Source organism: Athene cunicularia, assembly GCF_003259725.1.
Source record: "Athene cunicularia isolate RWA chromosome 4 unlocalized genomic scaffold, athCun1 chr4_part2, whole genome shotgun sequence".
Taxonomy (NCBI): domain Eukaryota; kingdom Metazoa; phylum Chordata; class Aves; order Strigiformes; family Strigidae; genus Athene; species Athene cunicularia.
Window position 1 is genome coordinate 10,775,225 of NW_020799099.1, and position 24,686 is coordinate 10,799,910.

The 24,686-nt window shown below is 40.1% G+C and overlaps 1 protein-coding gene across 1 annotated transcript in view; it reads left to right on the top strand.

Annotated features, from left to right (window-relative positions):
* CFAP299 (cilia and flagella associated protein 299) overlaps positions 1 to 24,686 on the top strand; it is a 213,353-nt gene that overhangs the window by 122,176 nt on the left and 66,491 nt on the right. The gene's annotated exons all lie outside the window — the stretch shown is intronic.

The following is a 24,686-nucleotide window of genomic DNA, read 5'->3' on the forward strand; positions in this document are numbered from 1 at the left end:
TGATTTACTTCTTGTGTATATGTGGGCTTTACCTCTTCTGTCACTGATTGCAAAAATTCAGGGATTCATCTTGATCCTATTAATGTCAATTGAAGATTGGGTTTCCATGTTGATCTTCTCTTTTTTAACCAGAAATAGGGCTAGGAAATTTTTGAAAATTGCTTTTAATTGGCTGGATGTGCTTTGGAAAGAATGTAGCTGCACTTTGGAGAAGCAGAGCTTTCCCTTTAGCTTTAGTTGTTACAGACCGAAGAGTTTGGGTCAGGGAGATTTCAGCATTAGTCTCCTGTGTATAAACATGCATTGTGTTATGATTGTGGCTTCTCAGTTGATGATCGCATACTGTGGAGGAAACGCTACCTGGTCTTTACAAGTCTCTGTGCAGCCAGCACATGTTCTGAACTAGCTGGAAATACCCTTGGTCTCCCCTGGTCTCCTTGGGTGGTACGCTGTGGGTATTATGAGGCACCGATCTTTTGAACTAGGCATCTTAATGGCTGCATCAAAACTGGAAGACCCAGGGTTGCATCTGAAGTCCCAATCTGGGTCAGTTCCCAGGTATGCGTAGCCTCAGCTCCGGGGTGTGACTGCAGCATTCCCCAGCCCATCTCCACCCTGTGTTATGGGGAGGCAGCAGTGGTTGCGTGGGTTGGAGAACAGGCACACTGCGCTCAGCCCCGGGCCCTGAGCTGCAGTGTTTGGGGACACATCAGTAAGATTCCTAGTATCAGCCCCTCTGCTCTGTCAATCAGGATGTTTGTGCCTGAAGTTAATGAGGTGGTGCAGGACGTGGTGGCAGTGGCATAGGGAACAGTACTATAGTTCTCAGTGCATTTGTGCACACGTGTTGCAGGCGTTGTTAGCCCTCCTGTGTCTGCCAGGTGCAGGACAAGGTCTTTAGAGAGTCTGGAGGCATGAACCTCGTTACTGCTCAGAGATGGTGGAAGAGCGAGTGTGTGATGGTTTCTCTGTCAAGGACATGACTCCACAGAGGAAAGGAGGTCGTGGAGCTCAATCCCCAGGCAGCCTGGGAGGTCAAACTCTTCAGCTTGTGCTGGCCTAATTCCAGCTGGAGATGGAAATTTCCCTGCAGAAGCCAAGAGATTTAGTGGGCAGTCATGTGTCCCAGCTTCAGCGAGGCAGATGCCTTGGAAGTCCTCTTGGACTGAGTTTGACTCAGCCATGGGTCAACCTGTCTTACCCATCTACCACGTGTTTGCCTCTGATCCCCAGGGGCTGGACCTGGTGGCCAAGGTGACTCCCCCTAGTTCTTTTCTCAGTTTTTCAGTCATTCTCAGGCTCAAGAAAAATCTTAGCACTTAAACATTTCAAAGGACATAAAAATAGCTTTGGATTTACAGGCATACCGCTGCTTAAAATTGACAGGCAAATACTATTCTCCTGGTTTTATCATCCCTGGGCACAGTGATGCACAGAGAGCTCAAGTGATTTCACAGCCTGAAGTTGATGAAAAAGATGAGAATATAAACAGTCTGCTGCCTGTTAGATAACTGTAGTTCAACAGGAGTACTGATCAGTGGAAAAGTAGCTCCAAAGTCAGTCCTCTAAAAAAATGCTTTTTCTCTATTTATTAAACATAAAAATTATACAGCCTGTCAGACCTTGTGAACATTTCTAATGGTAAATAAATTCATTGGTCCATGGATGCAAATAATGTTTCCAAACAAGTGGAAGCAGTATGGTCTAGCAGATAGGGTATTCAGCAGGGAGTTGGGAGACCAAGCTTTTATTGTTGACTTTTTTGCTGAGCTGCTCTGTGATTTTTGGGGAAGTCACTTCACAGGGTTGTGCTTCTGCTCCCCCTCCACCCTTTGCCTATCTTATCAACACAGTTAGCAAGCTCACTGAAGTAAAAAACATTTCTTAGGTTGTATTTATACATTCCCCGCACACAATATGGCCCAAGTAATATGGATGCTGCTTTCAATACTCTCTATTTAGATTTGTTTTGTTTTTAAAAAGTTGCCACTTGCCAAAAGCTATTGCATAATGGCTCCCAGGATAGCTTGTGGATATTCTTACCTAATAACTATAATGTGTGTAGAAATATTTAATCTTGGAATTAATCTCTCTTATTTAAACTGTACTCCTAAAAGCCTTGGACCCCTGAGCAGCTTCACTGGGAGTGTGGGGATGCATACTGTAGCTCCCCGTTACACCCATTAGCATTGTTCAGTAGTAATTTACCTGTTCACATGGGAGAGCATCTACTGATGAGTGCAGCCACCTCCTCCTCCCTCTCTCTGCATTCCCTCCAGCATCATGTCACTGCTGCAGTGAGCCCTGAAGCTGTCATTTATATGTACTCCCTGTCACTGCACTGGGGGATTTCTAATCCATTCAGAGGAATAAAAAGAGGTACTTAAGTCTTGAAGCTGTGTGAGCTAACTGCATCTTTTGTCAGCTTCAGGAGAAGGAACGTTGCTGCTGCTCATAAAATGCCAAGTGGGATGCTATTACTTGTGGGCCTGTTTGATCAGCACAGAGTTAAACCAGGAAACGTGAGATTTGCTGATACGGCTTCCTTTTGTCCACAAAAAACAATATGGTTAATGGAGTGAATAATTGTTAGCAGAAACCGCTTACTTGTAGCCGTGTTGGTGGGCTCGAAATCTTCTGTAATTTCAATATACGCCTCCTCTCTCCCACCTTCTTTTTGGCTAGGCTGTGTTTTGGTGGGAAGTACACATTAAATCCTGCTGAGTTCCCAGTGCACCAAGTCTGGGCTGCAGCTTTTTCAAGTCCCTGATATATAATGACAATAAACAGTGTACTCATCTGTACGATACTTCTCTAGTCAGTGTGTTTAAACCAGACTGTCAGTTAGTGTGCCCAATACCTTCTGCTGTGGGGAAGAAAATCCTTCTTTGTGTATAACCAGGTTCTGTGTCCCTAAAGATGTACTCTTCTGCAGCTGGAACATAGTCAGACATAGCTGGAGATGTGCTGTGACAGAAGCACATCTAAACAGGTGGGAAAAGGAGATACAGACAAAAGGTTGTCTGACTGTCTTCCTTACTCCTTATCATGCTCAGAACAAACAGAACTTGCCTGCAGGAGAAGAACCTTTGTAGGTAACTTGGTCTGTTTCTTTGTATTACATCTATCATTTTCTTAGCTTGAGACTTATTCTAGCTTGCTAGCCCCTGTAACTTTTTTTACCTTTTTCAATCTAAGAAATAAATTCTCTTATCACTCTTCTAGAGAGGCTTTCTGAACAGCAATCCTTGTCCTCTTCATTAAAGTGCTCTGGGTTGCCAGTCAGAGTCGACTCTTTTCACAAGGGGAAATTTCTTCCTTGCACTTGTCTTGAGCGTCTGCAATCATGAATCCTCCCTCCAACATCAGAAATCCTTTTTTCCTGTATTGACTGCAGTCTCCTTAGTTGCTTCATATAGGTCCTGCAAGATAGCCTTGAGTTCATTTGGGTTTTGGATGTGTTACTGACCACCAGCAGTGAGTCTGTGGAAGCTGAGAGCCTGAAGTAGAGCACAGCCTGAGCAGTGCAGCAGAGCTGGAGTTGCTTTAGCTGCTCTTTTGACTTGCTATGGTTCTCGGCATGTTTACATAGCAAATGTGAAGTGGAAGTTTGGTGACTGAGACTGAAGTGTTCCTTCTTTGTAGAACAGATGCCCGTGACTCCCTGTGGAGCATCCCCTGCTCATCAAGAACAACTGGACTGAAGCACCAGAGAGTACGGCCAGTGAGGCTTAATAAACTGCAGGGAGTTGTTACTGCTGCCAAGTGACATTCATTTTCAGATAGTGGCGAATGAAACCTCTTTTTATAGTGATTTACCTGTCTTTCTGGTAGTGTTCCATACATAAAACAAAATATCGGTTGTATTTACTCTGTTGCAGTTACAAGTGTAGTAATGAATTTTTCTTATCACTTCTGTCAGCTTCATCTTGTGAAAAATTAAATAGAAAAGTTTAGCCTGTTAGAATGAATGTCCAAGGTTCTGTGGCTGAGTGTGGAGTTTTTCCAGGAACCTGCCCACGGCTGTGACCGCTGGGATCAGGGCACTTGTGGCCCCTTGAAAAATCCAGCCTCGGGTGATGTACATGTCCAAGACAGTGTGTTTGGTGTGTCCCTGTGTTGGGATCCTGCTCCTCATGCCAGGTGTCAATTCAGAAATTGTTAGATGTATAGTAACAATGTAAACTAATTTAAGTGATCCCAGGCAGAAAACCTCAATACCTTGCTACACCATTTTAGAGCCAGCTGTGACATTTGATTACTTCTACGGAAGTTTTGTATCTTGAGCTTTCCTCAGATTCCAATGCTGTGCATACCACAGAAAAAAAAATGCAATTGGAAATGTGATTTATCAAGAATTTAAAACAGTCTGACTTCCCCTAAGACTTCACACTTTTAAAAAATTCCATATTTGCAAGTAGACAAAAGATCTTTCCAGATGTTTTTCTTCCCTTTAAGTTTAATTTGTAATTGAAAAAATATTTTCATTTACCACAAATAATTGGCATATGCAAATTATATGCCTAAAATGCTCTGTGTAAGATCAAGATGTAGGTTTATTTCTTCACGCTCCAGTGTATCACTGTATATGTGGCAATGGGACAGAACAAAGGTAGATTGACACAGACTTTCAAGAGAGGGCTCTCCCATTTTTAACCCACAGTTGAACTGCAGGTGGGACTTTCAGCAAGCGAATGTCAGTCAAACTACAGATTTGTATTATAGAGATGGACAAGTACTCTGTTTTGCATCTGGAATTAATTTTCAATATGCAAAATTGCACCTGCAGAAGGGGAATCCAGTTCTCTCCTGACCCACTGTACTGCCATCTTTAGGAGTTTAACAAAATGAGTGACAGGTCTTTGAAAAGTTGCGGGGGCTCTGTTGTGGAAACAGCACTCATTCAGAACTTAATATTTTACCTCACCTCTCCACTGAGAGGTATTGTGGAGTAAATGTTGTTTTGCTCTGTGATACATTTTTTTGGGGGGTGGTTTCCTCTGTTCTCACTCTGGCTGACAACTTAAAAAGTTTTTCTGGCAGCTGATATAGTATATTATGGCTGAGGCAGTATGGGCCCTAACTTTTGCTCGGTCTTCCTTCAGTTTCATCCTGTTTGTTTGCTGATTTGTATGGCTAAAAATCTCAGATTTTCTTTGCATCCTCACCTCCCATCCTGAAAATTTCCTGTGAATCATTCTGTTCACTTAGAGAAATAAAATGCTCAAAGATTTTTTCACTTTGCATGCAGACTTCCATCACTTGGAAACATGCAGTTTCAAAATTATTTTCAAAAATGCACATTTGCTTCTCTGCTGTTCCTTTTGGAAATGTCCCCTTGGCTCGGGAGCTGACATTGATTCCTGTTCCCCAAAGGTGCTGAAGCAGAGCAAAGGCTGTTCAGCAGAAATATCACTTAGAAAGCTACCTGAGGGGAGGGGATCATCTCAGAAGGGTGCTCTGGGATTATACTTGCTCCTACTGTCTCCCCATCTCGTGAGTTTCCAGACTTTGGGCTATCACACAATTTTTGGCACTAGTTTGAATTGAGCAACAACAGTCCCTCCCTCACCACTGTGTTAGCAGACCAAAGAACTGGGGATCTGTAGTGCTTTGGGAAGGTACTTAGAGCTGCATTTTAAGCAGTGCCAGCTCTTTAGGGATGCCCTGTTTTGAGGTGGCCCCTTCAAGAGCTTGCAGCTCAGCAGTGCCTGTCTCTGCAGCTCACTCTGACTCAGAGCAGCCGTGTGTGTTCTTGGCACTTCAAAGTCAGTCAAGCTGTATTCCAAATAGGCAATGCTTCCAGAAGGATATTCTTGGTTCTCCAGAAGTTGCTCCTTCTCTGAAAGAGCTTCGAGGTTTTGATTTGTGTTGCTGTTTTCCGCAGTCCGTGCCCGCCCCCCCCCCCTCCCCCAAGAGCATTGTTGGATGACAACATTAATGTTTGTGAAAGAATTTTCAAACTTCAGAAGAAAAGCATGATTTGGGGGCAGAATCTGTATCTCTCTCCAGTCCTGTCTGTAACTTATTTCCTTCTAATTGTTTATTTCTAAAGAGTTGTCTTGCCTCCCATGTACAATGGCATTCAGGACTGATGTAGCCACTAATGAGAGGAGTTATGTAACTCAGTGCTATGGCTGGATATGGATCAAACATTCCTGAAATGGTGAAAGCAGCATGCTTCTTCCCAAGCCTCTAATTATCAGGGAAAAATAATTGTCGGTTACTAAAACATTATAGTGGATTGCTAACTCTTGGTATTTTATGCAGAATTTTCCAAAGGCACTGAACCTTGCTGGAGACTTCAGTTTAACTTGGCTAATGCTGTTATGATGATGTTTGTTGTCACATACCCGTGGAAATCGTGGTTGATGATTTTCTCTTCAGAATAATTGTTTTGCAATAACCAGTGGTGACAGCTGCTTGCAGGCAGTAAATGTTAGACTTCTCTATATAATTAACTAATTACCATTTTCTAATTGCTTAAGATCAGAGACTCAGAACAGGAAAATATTAGATCCTGACTGGCTTTATGAACAATCTCAATAGGACAGCATTTTACATTCAGTATTAGGAGGGTAGTAACGCTATCTCTTTTTCCACTTCTAGAAAAAGCATTGTAGATTAAACTGCGTGGTTCTTTTTAGGTCTTGGGGATGTTGCTTTGCTCTTCTCTGCTCAGCGCTCCACTCTGAGTCACTCCATGAACATGGCAGGTGGAGGTCCTCTGGCACTGTCTGCTTCACTCTGATAATGGATGGCATTCTGGGAAGAGTACTTTGTGTAGGAAATAACAGAGAAAATGCTAGCGGTGGATGCGATGCACTGTTTATGAGGCAGCCTTAGAGTCAGAGGTTGTATTTTTAGGAAACAGGTGACACAAAATGGTGGTATATGAAGAGATGAGTATGTAGCCAAATTGTCTTGAATCTCCTTCCAGTGGAGGACCAATCTTTAAAAAAAGTGTTTTTGTGGAGAAAATTCCACACCTTGGCATCCCACTTTGTCACTTGGCATCAGTAAATCTGCTTATTTTTGTGACAATAGGAAAGGAACATTTTCAGTTATGACATTGAAAAAGGACCAGCCTGTGAGATTTGTAGTTGACACACCCTAGCTAAGAGGCACCAAAAACTGGGTAGACAGGTATAGGGACTGCTGAGATATTTGTGCACAATTGTGATCAGTTTTGACCTACTCAATAATAAAAAATGAAGGAAGGAATGGATGATTAGATGGTCCTGTTGGTTAAAATACATACAATTTGATGTTGTGCTCCATTAAAATGAGTAGAATTGCTCTCTTTAGGGCATGAAGTGAAACACAAGTATGACTTCCTGCACAGGGACAGTCTAATGCTGCGGTTATAGAGCAGCAGCACTAGGAAATGCAGTGACTTCCAAATAATACCACTGCGACTTTTATCTACTAAAAAGCGTACACTACTGCCTGTAACTTTAAGTGTAAATGTTACAGTGTGTTGCATAGAGACTGAAATAGATATGTGTTAGAAAATTAGCTGAAAGCAGATGAGTTTTAAAACACAATCTCTCTCAGTGAAAATTTGAGCTAATTTCCCCACTGAGTTTATATGACACCATTTTAAGTTGAAAAAGATGTATACGTATTGACATTAATTCATCTGAAAGAAGTGACTACCTCCCACCCACAAAGAGTTACTGCTAGTTTCCTACCTGCCTTTATATTTGGGGAGTTCAAAAACCAGGCGAGGTAGGTACTTAAGGGCAGTGTGGAAGTGCTACCATGGAAAGTAAGTATGCGAGGAGCCTGAGTCAAGTCAAATAATGAAGTTTGAGTTCCTGAAGCACTCTAAAAAGAGCAAAACATCTTTTTATAGTTCAGAAGAAGAAACTCGGGTTCCATCTGTTTCATGTCATAATTAAAGTAAGTTTTAAATAGCTTTTATTTGTAATCCTCCAAAGGCATTCTGTGAGGACAATGATTTGGAAAATATTCCATATCTTGGATCTCCAGCTGAACTGTTAACTACATTACATTTGGAAGGCAAACTTCTGCTCTTAATCCGAGCCATTAATTCAAAACAGTTGAAAATGCACAGAGCAAAGTTTGGTTTTTTTATTTTTATTTTTACTACTGGTGATCAATGTAATGGGCCCAGTTAGATTTTTCAGATCCTACCTGACACACACAGGGTTGGCAGTTAGGAAATGTGTTTGTTTTACAAGTGCCCGCCAAAAAATGGAAAACATTGGATGTGAGAGGAAGAATTCACTTCAAAGTTGCAAGATCCATTGCTGCATGAGAAAAGATGTGCTTTTATTATTGTCTTTTCCTTGAATAAATTATTAGCAGATAGCAATTTATCAGAAGACCGATATGATCATTTCTGTAATACTTGTATAAACAGATATTTGAAAGATTGCATTCATAGTTTTATTTATATATATAGGGGAGGTTATCCTTAGTAAACTCTAGTGATTCTTTGTGTTTAGAATTCAGTCATGTGTTTCTCTTTATGCTGGAATAAATAGAAACAAACACAAAGAAAATGCACAAATAATCACATTACAACTTTATCAAATTAGTGTGATTACAAAAAGCAGTTTCCAAGCACATGATCATGAAGTGTATTTGAAAATGACTCTTAAATACTTAACTGCATGTTGCACTTGGAATAATAAGTGCCACCACCATAGCAGTCAAAGCTTTTATCAAACATTTGTTAAATATGAAAAATCAGTATTTAAATAATAATAGCGTAAATGGGGCATAGTTAATAGGAGGCTCATTGTTATGGTACCCCTACATGTCATTGGCAAAGAGAAGGCCCTGGCTCTAAGGCGAGCAGGTTGAGAGACTGGTTGCCAACTGCTCTCAGCTCATCTTTGGAATGCATGTTTGTCACGGCTCTGTGCCAGCAATGACACTGGGGATAATAGCCTTCAGATGTGAGGTCTCATGCTGGTACAATACCGATCACATCAGTCACCATGGTCTTCAGCTTTTGTTCAGAAACAGAAAAAGTTGAAACTTAGTACCTCGGAGACTATGGGACTAAATTTCTGAATTGTGTAATGGCATAAAATTGTGATAATATAGGGCTGATTCACACTCTTGACAGAGCATTATTTCATTCGGCTGGCATGGTGCAGGACCACTGTAAATAACAACACTGAGCAATGCAACCCATCCACAGGTACAGTTTTGTTTACGGTAACACTACATCCTTGCATGCTCTGCTCCAAGCCTCAAGAGAGATATTGCCTGTAGAGAAGGACAGAGTCATCACATGGAGCAATATATTTATTGCGAGGCCTCTGTGCTCACTGGGGAGGCTTTCTTTCCCCCTGCTTCAGGCATAAAGCCTGCGTGTGGAAGCACATTCCTTCACACAGTACGTTTTTGAGTGAGTATGTAGCAGGCTAAGCACGTGCTCCCAGTCACCAGATGTGGAGATCTAGTACCTACTGTGCTTCAGCAGCCAATTACTCAAACCCATAATATTTTTGCTTCTGAAATTAACCACTTTATGAATTATACAAAAGGAAATGATCAGTGTTGACAGCTGATTCTTTTAAATAGAGTGTAATCAAAAACATCATTAAAAATATGCCTGGAGTTCACCATTCCACAGTGCTGACTCTCATCAAGTTTTGAAATGCTATTAGCAATAGCATATCTTTCCTAAGATTCACAATTTTCCAGGTATAGCCCTGTCTTACTCAATAAATCTCAATTTCTCCTCCTCAGAAATAATTGATTCCTGGGCACTGCACCAAAATTTGCAGATGTTTTGAAGATGTCCTCATCAGCTGAGATTAGGATACATGAGCATTTTAAACTTTATTGTATAGATATGGCATCCTTGAAACTTGACTGTATTAACTGGTTAGACAGTCCAGTACAAGGAAGCACAAATTATTGCCTGTTAATGAACAACTTTGCTTCAATGCTGAGTATTATGGAAAAAAAAAAATCAGCCTTTCTCTTCAGAGAAATATGTGCATTGCTGCTGGAAACTGAACATAATGGAGGTATTGTTTACCTCTGCTTTTAGTCATCTCTGGTTTTAGCTTTATGGTGATGAGAATTTTTCCCTTGTAGAGGTCAAAAGAATATTTTTAAAGCTTTAGTAAGGGTCACCCAGCTCACTTGGATAATAATCTTGTTTCTGTTTTTACTTGCTACTTGAGAATACTATATGATCTGATATATGTGCTTTTGAGACTGTTGTTGTCAGTCCCTTGCCATGCTCTTCAATTGCAAAGATGTACTGCACTTGCTTCCTTTACCTGTGACTTTTTCAGAGCTTCCCTCAAGCTTCCCTCAAGCTTTCATTCTTCTTGAAGATTTTGTGGATGTCCATGAAGTAGCAATATTGGCATCCTTTTGACGAGTCTCCGGAGATTAACTTTTTATCATCTTTTTGAGGGTTCCTTCCTCTTTCTGTCTTTGAATGTTTTTACTCTCAGCATTTGTGAAGTCATATTTTATTTATTTGTCTTTTCATTGCTGGGGTGTTACCAACACCAAAGGCCTGTGTAACACCGATTAGCCTGCAGACCTTGCCACCAAGGTCCTGTTAACTCCAACAAGAACAGAGCAAGTCAGTGCTGAGAACTTTTGGAAACATGATCCTGACCCAGTGCTTTGGCTAGGTTCTCTTTGGCCTTTGCCTGTGGAGCTTGTACTGGTGATCACTGACAGATAGTCAGTTCCCTGGAAACTACATGTTATGGTTTTCTGTATAAAGCCAGGCCATGTTATAGGTAATGTGTTTTACAACATTGGCAGTAATAATATGATTAATCATGCTCAACATGAAAAATGCATTCCCTTACATAAAGCAACCTGTATGAGGTTAACTGTAAAATATTCATTACAGCCTGCAGAACAGTTTTCCAATTTCACAATATCTTTCTCTTTTTATCTTAGTTTGGGTCTAATTTTGACTTTACAATCTGCCAGCCTTTCCTCACAACTGTTTGCTCTTTAAAGAGATGCACCCATTTTTATATGTGTGGAAAAATACCTGAATTACTTTCCTCATGAAAATCAATGTTTGTTGTAGCTCTGGGTTTAATAATTAAACTCTGTTTACCATTCAATACTTTGAGTAATATTTAATAGCTCTGGTTGTTAAAACCCATGTCACACAGTGAAATGCAGTTAAGGCAACTGATTAAATGAACATGACTAATATAAATTCTTTAAAATGTAAACAAGAAAAAGGTAAACATAAACTGAATGTTCACTGGCACTTGAATATGTCCTGGGGCATAAAGATGTGTGTATAAGACTTACACAGTGGTGGCTTATAAAAAATGGCTTTCAAACTCCAGTGATCCCAGTTCAGGAACCTGTGTACCATTCCTAAACATGAAGGCCTTTAGGCTTAGGTTTTTGTCTGTCTCAAAACATTCAGTACTGGCTTTTCCAGATGCCAGCGCCCTTCATCTGCTCTACCTCGTCTTCCCATTCTTTTTATAGCTGCTGTGATAGTCAGTGGATCTGCAATAAGGAAACAGTAATAGGTTGTTACACTATATTTTTAGGTTCCTGTGCCTGGTGATTCAAAAGACACAACTAAGCGTAAATTTTTATATTCTCCATGTAGCATTTCTGGTTTGGGTTTTTTTCGCTTGGTTTGTTGCCTTTTTTTAGTGCTGTCAACCATATTTTTGTATGTGAGCCAACATCCTTTTGGGTGACGTGTATGCTAGTGCAATTGATAACATCTGATCGATTTAACTTGATTATTATACTTCTAAATCTCCCATTTGCAAGCATCTTGCTATAAAGAGTTTCCACATTGTGTTTCCTTCTTGTAACATACTCATTAAAAATGCTTTGATTATCCAGGAATGTCCGTGTGTCAGCCTGTTAGAGCCCCATGTGTGTGGCTCACAGACACCCAGAGCAGGAAGTTGTGAAGGAGGCTCATCTGACTGGAAAAGGGCCAAAAAAGGCAGAAGACTTTAAGGAAATTATTCAGTTTCAGGATTTTTCCTTATAAATCTTCGTGCTGCTTTGGAGATCTGCCATAGACACTCAGAGCACTTGGTTAAAGAACATGACACCTCAGCTGTACCGTTATATATGCCCTTTAAGAGATGCAGGGTGTCTCATGCCATTTATTCCCTTGGAGCCACAAACCAAGCAGTTGTTCTTCAGAAATTCAAGTAGATGATGATTGTCAGGCCTTTTGCTGACAGTTATATGGTTAGCACTTAAATGGCAGTGTCCAGAGCTGACCACTTGGTCCCTGAGATGTTTCGTTGATGTATTAAAAGGACTTAGTATTGCAGTTGTCATGAGCAGCTTTATTTGTGTAGCTCTGTTATAATTCTTGATAAGGAAAATTTTGGTTTCTTTTGTGGCGTTTTTCATTGACTTGTTTTTATAATTTTTAAAGTTCAAATCCTTGTTGGAAAATACACAAGTATAAAGATGTCAGAAGGGAAGGCAGGAAATGAGGTGTGACAGTGGTGAGACTTGAAAGGCAAATTCTCTGTCTCTGTAGACCTTTAGCAGTGCCTAAGTTAGAATCTGCCATGGCTCTAAGCACCCATGAGCTTCCTGTAAAATATCACCAGCCTCACACCCTTGTCTCACAAACATCATATAAAAGGAAGATAATGACACACTCAGATAATAGAAAGGTGAGATAACGTCTATCAGTCTGTCTTGGGTAAATAGTGAGAACCGCATGTGAGAGAGACCTTGAGACTCTCTAATTCTCTGTAGGCGATCAGGAGGGAAAAAAGGTGATTACAATTATTGTTATTCAGTGTCTGTGTCGCTCTTCTTGGTATTTCCCTCTTTTTTTTGCTTTTATTTATCAACTGCTGGATAATGTACATCTTCACAGACAGCACTTATCAGGGCACAGTAAGGGCTGATGCTCACTGATGCCAGGGGAGGCGGGCAGCAAGGGGGGGATGCAGTGGCAAGCAAGGCGCAGCGGCTTTACCAGCCAAGGCCTGGCCCAGCTTTGTGCTGCTCATCTTCCTGTCCTTGCCTGGTCAGTATCTCTGCCTGAGCTGACTGCTTCAGTCAGTGAGAGGTGATGGTCCCCACACAATCAGTGTGAGGAAGATAACTTCTTCTTACTTCCAGTCTCCATCCACCCAGGGAGTGGTCCTTGCTGCCCAGGTTATATGCTGGGGTGGGACCTGACTCTGGACTACCACTTGTGACACAGGCTTGCCAGGTGGGAATAGGGCACAAGACTTCCTGTTGGAAAGGTGGCAAAGCAGACACTTTTTAATCAAGTTTTTATCATCTGTGTCAATACAGACATATTATTACATATTATCAGTACTATATTAAATTCTGTAATAGCAAACAAGAAAGTGCTTGGAGAAAATTGTTTATCATCTTATGTGTTGTATTGTAGCAACTGATTTGTGTACCGTAATGATACTAAGAAGGACTTTGCGTCCCATAAAATTTATGGTTTGGTATGAATGTTTGTATTAGATACTGTGCTTCAAAATGATTGAAAAGTGCTTCTGGGAGAGTTTGTCTAATTTCTTTTCCAGAACACTCTTGGGGTTTTTGGATGGAGGTTGCTGAGGTTTTTCTTTGTAGAGGAATTGCTTTAACTTGAAGTTGTATCCTCATGAAAATCTGATGATGGCAATGCTTCCCAAAGTGAGGACCCTTGTCCATGTGGGGAAATTTTCAGGAAGAAATTTTCCTTCTTCACCAGTACCAGGATGTCATGAAGGGCTCAGCACAAAACTTGACTTTCTTGACTCTCATGGATGTTTAATTAAATTCTGAACAATTGCATCAGAGAATAGAGGCTGCTCATTGAATGCAGTTGAGCAGGATGCAGTGAAACCATGGCAGAAAAGTGCCAAACCATGTGCTACCATAACCTCAGTCATTTCTTACAAATGGATAAGGTACAAGTATAGGTAATGACATTCAGGGTCTGTTTTATGACTGTCTGATGGCGTTTGATGATATAACAAAGGAGTATTTTGTGTAAATGGTAGAGCTACTCAGTGCAGTGGTGAAATATTTACTTAGCTGCAAGCCCTGGGCTTCCTTGTAAATTATCAGGTCCTTCCTATATAAAGTTAATGCTTGTCTTGAACAGTGTAGCAGATAATAGCTTGTAATAACATAATAGGACAGTAAGCAAGTTATACTTTGTATCACACAAAGAAAAGCATTTAACTTTGCTTTTACCATTACTTTGAGTAACAGAAGCATTGCTACTTGAATGATTATTTTAAATGCTGTCTTAGAGGGCTGAACTCCATGTGTGGCATGATGTGGCATGTTTTCACAATGATTTATTTTGAGTATGAGAGGTGACCTCGGCTGTATTAAACACCTTTTCAAATATATCTGCAGAAGGTTGCCATAACTGGGGTCAACTTCTGCAAAAAAAAGCTTTGAGACTATGGTTTGTTGAAAATAGCATCACAACTGCTTTCTTGATATAGAGCTCTTTGTCCATGAAAGACCACAGTCTCCTTGATCACTATAGCCTCTTAGAAAAGTTATTCAGTTTTGCTGTGAATAAATGCCATTTGTTGGATCCAAACTCTTTTACAGAAGCACATCAGTTTTGCTGTAAGATACTCAAAGCAGTAAGCTGGCAGAGCAGCCCAGCCCCAGGTAGGATCACCAGCTGAGTCAAAGTTTCCTACCAGTCCAGTCCTGGTGGTAACCAGGGCTACCATAGCCTTGGGACTTCCTTGCATTTCAGATTTGGGGTTATAAGCTGAGACAATCAGCTCCAACCTGTCTGTTTGCAGCCTTCCCCCTGTCCCATGTACTGTCATTACTGTCATGTAGTGGCACTTTCAAAGTGTCCAAAGGTGTCTCCATCACCCTGCAGTGCTGTAGAAGAAACAACCAGGAAAGCCCAGAACACCATTTAGAAGGAATCTGCTTTGTTGCCAATTTGTTGACTATACACCTGAAGGAAATGGACTTGAGGGGAACCAAAAGCTGCCTGCTCCAACTCATCATAGGGCTGGGCTTTCGTGCGTCCGCCTTCAGAAAGTGCTTTTGTGCTTTTCAAAGCAGCTTTAGATGTGGAAAGCATGTTTTTCTGTCAGGTTCCCATTCTGCAGTTGCACCTGTAATATTCGCTTCTCCCTTCTGCACAGTCCTGTCTTTTTCTCCTTTAGCAGCAGCTATTTTTCCTGGAAAGCACTGATGAAATAATTTACTGACACATCCTTAATTTTTTTCTTACTCTCTGGTATAATTATTTTGCATTTAAGCATTCAGATCTTACTGCTGCCTCTCTACATGTGTGTTAAGAGGCAAATATGCACCATAGGTGTAGCAAAGTTTCATATTTGTGAAGGAAAACAATCAGTATTTTGAGATACTAATTTACAGGTCAAAGGTTATGAATCAGTGTCTTCAGAAAAAAAAAAACAACAACCCAACCAACACTCTGTTAGAAAAATTGCAGGCTAGTCCGGTATGGCAGCCTGTGTATCATTAGGTGCAATTACACTGAAACCTAGAGGCCAGGTTTTCATTATTGGAAGCATTACAGAAATACATCTCTAACAAATGGTGAATGTGTAATATATGTTTATATACATAGAAAAAACTATTAATAATTACAGCTTTTAATACAGGTATTGCATATGTTCCATGTGTATAATTTATACCAGAAAATTAAGTTCAATTATTTTACTTGATGTAATGAATAAAGAAGCCAATAATAAAGATTTAAAAAAAATTAAAAACAATTAAAACTTAAAGTTAACTCAAAAAATAATTTCTAAATAAATAAATATTTATAAGGTTAGGATTTGTGTTTGAAATCCCTAAGGCAAAAAAAAGTTTATATAACATTAATGAGCTTACTTTGTGGTGACGGCAAATGCTGAAGGCATGCCTAAACAGTATGGCTTTTCTTCCATGGAAAAAATCTGAATGATCATAATATGCATGCTGTCACAATTAATTTACTCTGTTGTTTGCTTTTGCACCAGATAGATAACTTCTTTTCAATTAAATACCATCTTACAGCGTAAAATAGCAATACCCTATCAAGGAGCTATCACCCGTGTTTCTGAGAGGGTGGGTTTGAAATACTAACGTGTGACATGGCATGATGAATCTCTGCATAATATTGTACATGTTTGGCATTTCTGAGTTGTCTGTCATGGTTCCTATCTGATGTAATGGGCATTTAGGAACATCTGAGGATATTGGGGTGCTCAAGAAACTAGAACAGTTTTCCAGAATTAGACTTCTAGTGCTTGGCAGCTCCCTCACAACCTGTATAAACTTGCAGTGGAGAAAAGCTGCAGTTAATTAAAGTCCTACTTTGTTCAATTATGATTCAAGGATGTCAGCCAGTTCAGTAAATGAAATAATGCACCTATCCTCATATGAAACCAAAGCTTCCAGTAAGTCAATCGGAATTTGCCTGATGAAACAATTACAATCAGTCCTGTACTAGAACGATCACGTTTCTTTACAATTAATTGATTTTTTTTTTTTTTTTAATACAACACTGTAAAGTAGAACTATTTCAGGATCTTGTAGATCAATTCAAACACGAGAGTGTTAGAAAGCCCTTAAACAGAAAAACAAGTGATGAAGAAACTTGCATACATTCACTGGAAGGCTTATTCAAGGCTTATTTGAACTGTGAGACAGAAAAATTCTGGGAGTTACACACCATTCAGCTGTATGGAAGAAATAAACAAAATTCTAACCAAGTGTAGAATAGTGTAGAATAACATTTGTTTAAGTATTTCCAGGTGGATCAGACTCAGATGACTTCTCCTAGGGAAAATCATGCCTCATAAACCTTTCAGTTAATAGAACTGTAGATAAAGTTGACTCAGAATGAGTAATTTATTTTGATTTTTCAGAACTTTTTTTTCTGAAAATAGGCATATGATCAGAAGCCAAGAATTTTTATTAAAAATGAAGCAAGTGTACAGCTGGTTACAGAGCAAGGAGAGGGCATGCGATCCTTATGGGAGTCACACGAGCTGCAGAATGACACTTTCAAATCCAGAGAGCTGATTATCCCTCTTAGGAAGAAAGTTGATTTTTCAGAGCTGTTGTCCATAAGAGGACGAGCCAACTTGATGACAAACATCAGTAGTGCTCTTTACTCCTTTTCCTTAGGTTCACTTGCACTGAAATGAGAGCAAGAATTCAAGTCTGTGTATTTGGTGTTTTTCAAGGAACCATGGATGGTGCTGCACTTAGAAACCTTCCTGTGTTCTCTGAGGTTGTGAAAAGGCTGGAGTTAGTCTGCCAGACATTTCTCCTGAATGATACCAAAGTAATTGAGAGGTTAATCAGTAACTTGAGGGTGGGTAGCTATGTGCTGTGCTGGAATGGGGAGAAGCAGTTAGGCCTTTGAAGTCTTCTTCATCTCCTTGCAACTGAGCTGAAGGGCAGTCAATCCTAGCCTTTCAAATGAGGAATTAATTCTTGACTATTTCTTTTGTTCTTCAACTTTGTGGGCTGTCTTTTTTGTATGAAGGAGTACTGAAATAGTTTAATGTTTTCTGAGTAGCATCCCAGGATTTTGAAGCAATTACTTGGGATTTTTTGTGAAGCAGGTGTTTCACAAAGCAATGAACAGGCATGGATTCTCTTGTTTCTTAGAGGTGCATTAGAAATTCCTTAAACTTTGGCAGCCTCTGGCAGTAAGAGTCAGAGTAATTTATTGGGGAGTACATTGCTTGGGGTTTATTGAGCTCTGAAAGTGAAGGTAGATTGCTTTTTCTTGGGCAGAAAACTGCTTACTGCAGAGAGAATAATAAACAGGAGACATGAACTTTTCATAGAGATCTGATGAAATTGCTCATTCAGCATCTGGTGTAGGGACTTAATTCCTGGGGAAAAAAAAATACTTTGCTAGAGAACTTTGTCACGTGGGGGGCAATCAAACCAGGATGCAAGACAGACTTGATCTGAGCATCAAAACAGGACAAATAAATTACAGCTTGTGGAGGTAACAAAATCTCTTGCTTTTTCATTAACACAATGACAGGTTCTTTTGTGAAGATAGCTGTCTGAAGAGCCAGGCATTATTTTTTGTTGAGGATGGGTAGCCATATTCTGAATTTCCACTGATGTCCTCTTGGGCCCTGGCTGTTTTAAGGTGCTGTCTCTGAGTTAAACTGTAGTACCTAGCTCACTCAGAGCTTGCGTGGATGGAGCATACTGCCTGCCCTCTGAACTTGCCCTTTGTATCATTTAGCTGCGTTTAGTTACTGGTACCACATTCAGCTGCAGACTGATAATTATTGGCATTGCCAGTGCAATTGCATTAAACACAAGTACTGATTCAGTTATTGGGATTCATAAATTGTGAATTAGTTGGATTCCACCTGTGGCTTTGTGCATTTGGCATCCAGCTGCAATTAGTAGGAGTTAGAAAGGGAGCACCTGTCTTGTAAGACTAAAAAAATCCTAGTAAACATTAATTATATCCTTTATTTTCTGCCTTCTGTGGGTTTGGAGTTGTTAAGCCTAATACAGCTGACTTGCTTCTTTGCCTGTGATTTGTTTGGTCATGTTAAATAGCTGAGGCTCCTCTGTGAATGACATTGGCAAGAGGTTGCGGTTTCATCACTCACTGGAGCCAAGTGGTGCTAGCACGGTTACCAGTGGGTTAGAGAAAACACCAGAGGATGTCTAAACAATAGCTCTGCTAAGGCTAATTCTTCAGATAGCCTGATGATAGCTGCTTTGGTGTGCTGACAGCACAGGGTTGTGCATCAGCTATGTAAGAAATGCTAAACATTGATCGAGCTAATAAAATGCATCTTTGATCATGCTGGCAATATAAAAGACAGAGAAGACTGTCAACACCACCATTTGAAAAACAAAGTCTTGGTCATGCCAGAATGACAGTGTTTGTCAAGATTGGCTTATCCTAAACATCATATTTTGTGAAAACAGTCATTAGAACTCTATACCTACAAAGGATGCACACAATTAACCTGTGAAGTTTCATGACATCTCCACAAAGCAACTAATATGCACTTAGCCTAGTTTTGTTGCAGTTTTCATCATTGGTGCCTTGGTGACTCCATGTGTTTTCTGAGGTAGAAAGCTTTGTGCTGTAAAATATACAGAATATAATTTGCTTTCTTGATGAATATTTTGGTACTAGGCACTTCATTTCCTGGGATGATCTACTGCTACTTCATTCTCACTTACTTTTCTGTTTCCTTCCTCTTTGCGGGGGGGGTGGGGAAGAAGGTGACTTTGTGTTATTTTTATACTTCCTTTATATTTAAAAGAAAAAATGTGCTAACGTCTTATTTACTTCAGTCATGTTTCCTCGTGCAGAAGAGCCAATATGTTTTATCAACCCACTCAAGGAAGTGCCCATTCCCCTTCAGGCTTGCAAACGACTTGTGTTGTGATTCTGCGGGGCAAATCAGCCCCATGCTTCTAAGAAATGCTGAACCTACGCTGTCTTTACGTCAAAAGTCTGCATATACTGCAGGCCAAGTTCTGATTTTCTTCATAGGGAAATGTGAGGGCAGATTGTATTTTCTTTTCCTGTACCTCTTATGTGCCCTTTGAAAAATTGTCTTGACTCTAGGAATATCTGTCTGTGATCTCTCCCTTTATGGCTATGCCCTCTCAAATACTAACAAATGTACCAAACTGTAATTTCGAGACCAGGGAGTTACAAGGAAATGAATTTATTGAAAAATTATTACACAGTTCTTACAAAAAGTAAAAAGAAAGATTAAAGCATTTACTGACTATTAATTTCAAACTGTGTAAGAATCACCTCTGCAGTGGCAGGATAACATCCCTCAAGGAAAGCTGCTTTTTAGACATATCTTGTAGGATGGACTTACTTTTCATGCTAAAGCTGAAATCCTACTTCAAGTTAGACTGGAAATTGATTTCATGGGGCACATTCCTTCTAATTTCACATGAAACAAAGTTTAAAATATTTTCTTTTCTTTATCTTTGGGGGGGCGGAATTATATTGATGTCCTAATGTTTTATTTTCTGTCATGTTAATTGATTGTTTCACTAAAGAAGGAAAGTGCTGTAATTGAGCGTAGGCAAAATGTATCAAAGCAGCAAAGAAACGAGCTGGAGGCAGAGAAGTCTTTTAAACTCTTTCAGAAGGCCTGTTACTGAAGTTATTAATTTTAACCTTTCACCCTCCAGGGTGATAAGTGAATAACTTAAAATGCCAATTGATCTGGGTGGGAAGTGGAAAGCCACTATAATCCAATTAATCACAGGGTACTGGATGCCTCTTTGTCAGTGTGAAAGCAACTCCAACACATGCTCAGCTGTTACTCTTTCACAATGAGTAGTACAGTTGTCACTCCCAGTCTCCTGCCAGCAAAAACATCCGCTGGGTTCATTTTACCACCAAATATTTTTACACTTCTGCAGTAATAAATATAAACTACCCTGGCTGGAACAGACATGTGCAGGCCTACCACCACTTACATTGCACCAGAGACAGAAGTTGAGTTACACTGCTGCCCAGATCAGCGCATATGCTCAGCAGTGGTGATTGCTGCTGTACTGGAAGAGTTCCTTCTCTGGTATTGATTTTAGCCCATGAAAACAGAAATGAGCAGAGAGAAAAAAATAAAAAATGAGCTCTCATAATTGGACACTGATGACAGTCTATACCAACTTCTCCCAAAGGAGCCTACAAGTATTTTTTTCTAGCTGGCTGCTGTTACAGGCATGTCCACACACATGCAGAGCTTGGGACATAGCAGAGGTGCAGGGTCATGCACAATGTATTTGCCCTGGCTTAAAATTCTGCCATGTTCTGTGACTTAAGGGGAAATATGACAGAAGTGTATTTTGTTTATGATTCTGTTTTATTCTCTGACATGTAAGAATATGTAACAGCTAATGTAATCAACAGAAGAGAAGCAGGTGGTCATGCCTTCTGTAGAGCACATAGGGATAACCCATTAGGTAGTGCCCAAAGTCTTCTGATACCATCCTTGCAGCACCTTTGCCTGTAGTTGTTACTGCTCTGCGTGCCCCAGAGCTAACAGATGAGATAGCACAGCTGACTAGAGAGGATTACACGACTGGTGAGAAGCTTGTTGTACTGTGTCTTGGCCTGATGCTCTGGTGTCTTGATATAGGTAGGAACATTGTTCAGCTGAAAGGTTGGTACAGCAGTGAGTTCTTGTCTGGAAGGCCTTGCCTTTCAGGCTTCATCTGAACTCTCTTTAAGAACATGCCAAGCATTTAAGTACTGAAAATATACTTGTTTTCAACGCTGCAGAAGGCTTACACAGCTGAACTCTCCAATATTTATGTTTGACGTCAATGGGAATGTTGCCTGAATGTGGGATTAGAACCACCGTACTGTTTTCTGCTCCGAGCGTCAGTAGAAGTTGTGTACACACCCGTCGAACCTCTGTGGTCTCACGCAAGCCTGATGCCATGGCTTCAGTATTGCCATTAGAGCAACATTTGATAAACTGCTGCAAAACAAAGTGTTTCCCATGTGCTGTCATGACAGTGCCATTTTTCAGGTAAAGGCCATTGTTGTTGACATGGGACAAGTGCATGAAGGTTAGAACAGCGCCACGGGTTGGGTTTCTGTTTAGGGTCAGCAATGCTGGTGTCTTATTTCTTGTTTATATTACTGTGGCACACCATCAAGGGCTGGGCTCTTAAGAGCTGTATGTTGTAGAAATATGGGTTTGTGTGACCAACAGGAAGAAAACATGCTGAAAAAGAACAGAGCTGTTAACACAGTAGGCTGGATTGAGTAGTTCTTTAAGGCAAGCAGGATAGAAATGTCTGAGGGGTTGATGAGTGGAGAGGAGCTGAGTGCAAGAGGAAGGATGCTGAGGCCAAGGTGAGTGTCCACAGGTAATTCCAGATAAACACCTGAAGAGTGGATCAAACCTGCTTTTGTTACTAGTCTTCTGGTGCTCTGAGAACTGCTGACCCACTATGCTGTTGATGACTCCATCACCGTAATCTTGGGTAGTACTGAAAAGAGAACGTAGCATTTGCCAAAGTAACTTCATGGAGACAAAGTAATTTCATGAAGACTTGCGTGTGTTCCTTCTGAACATAGCAGTATGGTCATTAGGTAATTTTTTTCTTAATCTCCTAGTTTGTAAAAGCACTGAGCTCACTCTTCAGTATTTGCTGTCAGATAATGATAAACGGGGTAAAAGGATTAGGAGTGTTAATCTGGGCTATATTCTCTTCTCCTAATCTGTAAAATGAGACATTAATAACCTGTCTCTACTTTAGGTGACTTTTTACCAGGGCAATTTTGACAATAAAGCAGTTAACAAATAAGAAGTTCTCAGCTTCTCTGATGACAGGATAAACAAAGGTATCTGTGATAGCACATTTCCAGAGAAGTGCAGGGAGTTCAAGAACATATGAAATTCAGATACACGTTTTTTTATTTTTGTTGTTTGACCAACTGATTGATAGATAAAAGCCTGGGCATCTTCTTATTTTATGCAATCAGAAGACATACTGGATCAAAACAGAAATTGAAATATGGTTTTGATGTCTGTTTCAGTCCTCTCACTACAGGATAGCTGGGTTCATCCATTAGTTCCTAACAGCAGATCCCAGTTTCTACTGCTCTCGTGGCTGGTTGGTGAAGGTGATTTTCTTAGGTGGTGTGATTTGAAAGCACTGCACTTCAGCCAGTGGATTTCTATCAGTTTATAGCTTTTACAGTTTAATAGATATTAATGTATAGCTGCTTTTATCTGAAATTGGCTGACCTATATTTTGTCTTTCCAGCTGTGTCTATGAGATTTTAAAACATTTATGTGTAAGAGGTCTTTTCAATACACCAACATATTACAAATAGAGAATAACTGTTCTGCACACAGACAAAAGGAAATCTATTGTCTTTAATGGAGTAACAGTAATGCACATGCAGGTTGGTGTAATATCAGACTAAGCTAATCTGTAGTTTTGGTTCACTTAAAAGCAGTACGGTTTACTTCTGTAACATATCTTATAGGACATTCTTCTTTGGGGGAAAAATAAAAAAAAAGCCCAACAAATATTCTCCTTTCTGTTTAAATCTGACTACTTTAATTGTAGTTTAATTCAGTGTTCTGATTAGTATGATTATATTTCTCTAACACAGATGTTCTAGAAATTTGCATTTTGTTGACATCAATATTTAATTTTATTTTCTTAAAGCTCAATTTAATTTTGCTAAAGAATTATATAAACAAGAACACGTGTGTAACTAAGCTGTGTTCCTCCCCACAACCTCTTGGAATTCAGTCCTTCACTTCTGGGTGGTCACTATGCTTATTGGGTGTTTTTATACAGTGGGGTATATAGTGGGAGCTGTCTTATATAAATGAGAATACAGGGGAATCCTGTTTACAATTAAGACTTTTTAACTGTCTTACTGCAGTTGTCCATCTCTTCCTGTGGTCAGCACAAGAAAATTGGTCTGTTATTACAGTGTCAATTTGGGATATGTTTCAAAACAGCAAAAAAAAATTACTCTGAGGAAGGGGGAAACATTCATCTTGTGAGGGCTAAGGGCTCTGCGTTTGAGCACAGAGGGCAAATATGATGTATTAAATCCTTTAATACTGAAAGGAAATCTGTGATTCTGTGAAATCCATAAAAAAACTGCATTATGCCTTTTACTTCTTATCAGTCTCTACCCATCTTACTTCATTTCTGTCAAGTTAGGCAGAACAGAACTTTGTTTCAGGGTAAAACAGCCAAGGCTGTTCTTTGTCCTGTCAGCAGGGATGCTGCTGCCACATCTATCTGTGCTTGCTCCACCTCAAGCATCCTCATGAATGGAGAGATGCTGCAGTACAAATTTTAATGTGAAGAAAACTGTTGCATTCAAAACAGGTAGAAGTTGATAGACAGGTACCTGCTGCTTCTTTGGAGGTAGCTCTTAGAAAAATCTTGGCCTTTTTAAGAGGGAATCTACAGTGACAGTCCCCCCAAACTCAGACACTGGTTTGGGCCAGTGCCACATGAATGGTTCTAATAAACCAACCTGCCTAAATATTGGTGCTTGAAGTTTGCCAAACCACGTTGCATAATGACATTTACTGCTTGGGTTTGAAATAGCAGAAGTGTTGATGAGTCCTTCCAGATCTGCTCTTACTAGCCTCCATGAGTGCCGTTATGTGAACTCTCCTTGTCCCCATTTTGGTTTAGGTGTTCTGAATCTCAGAGCTGGACCTGACAAGATCAAATCCATTTCTGAAGATGCTACTCTGCTTTGAGATGCTGTTGGTCCTAGTAACGTACTGGGATAGAGGGATGGTTGTGGGGATATTGGTGTTGTGAACTTCTAGGTTTGAGAGATTGAGATCAGTTTGGTCTTACGCCTAGTTTGTAGCATGCAATATAGCTAATAAGTTATGATCAACTAATTTCAGGACACAACTTCAGTTAATTTCTTTCATGTCTTCAAAGGTTAAGACTTTAGCTAATTGCAGATATTAACCAACTCTATTTTTATACTAAATTTCTTTATCGTTGCTGCTGCCATAGACTGAATGATGCAAAATCTTTGAGGAATGAAGACTGGACTGCAGCTGACACAATGCTCCATCCTGAATGAGTTCAGGCTGGGGAAGTTGAGAAAACAATGGGTTAGGATTAAAACTGTCCTTGACAGAGGATGTGCATTACCACTTTTGATGTGTGTTCATGATCTGAGCTCTTGCTCAGCATTAAGTTGCTTATGAAAG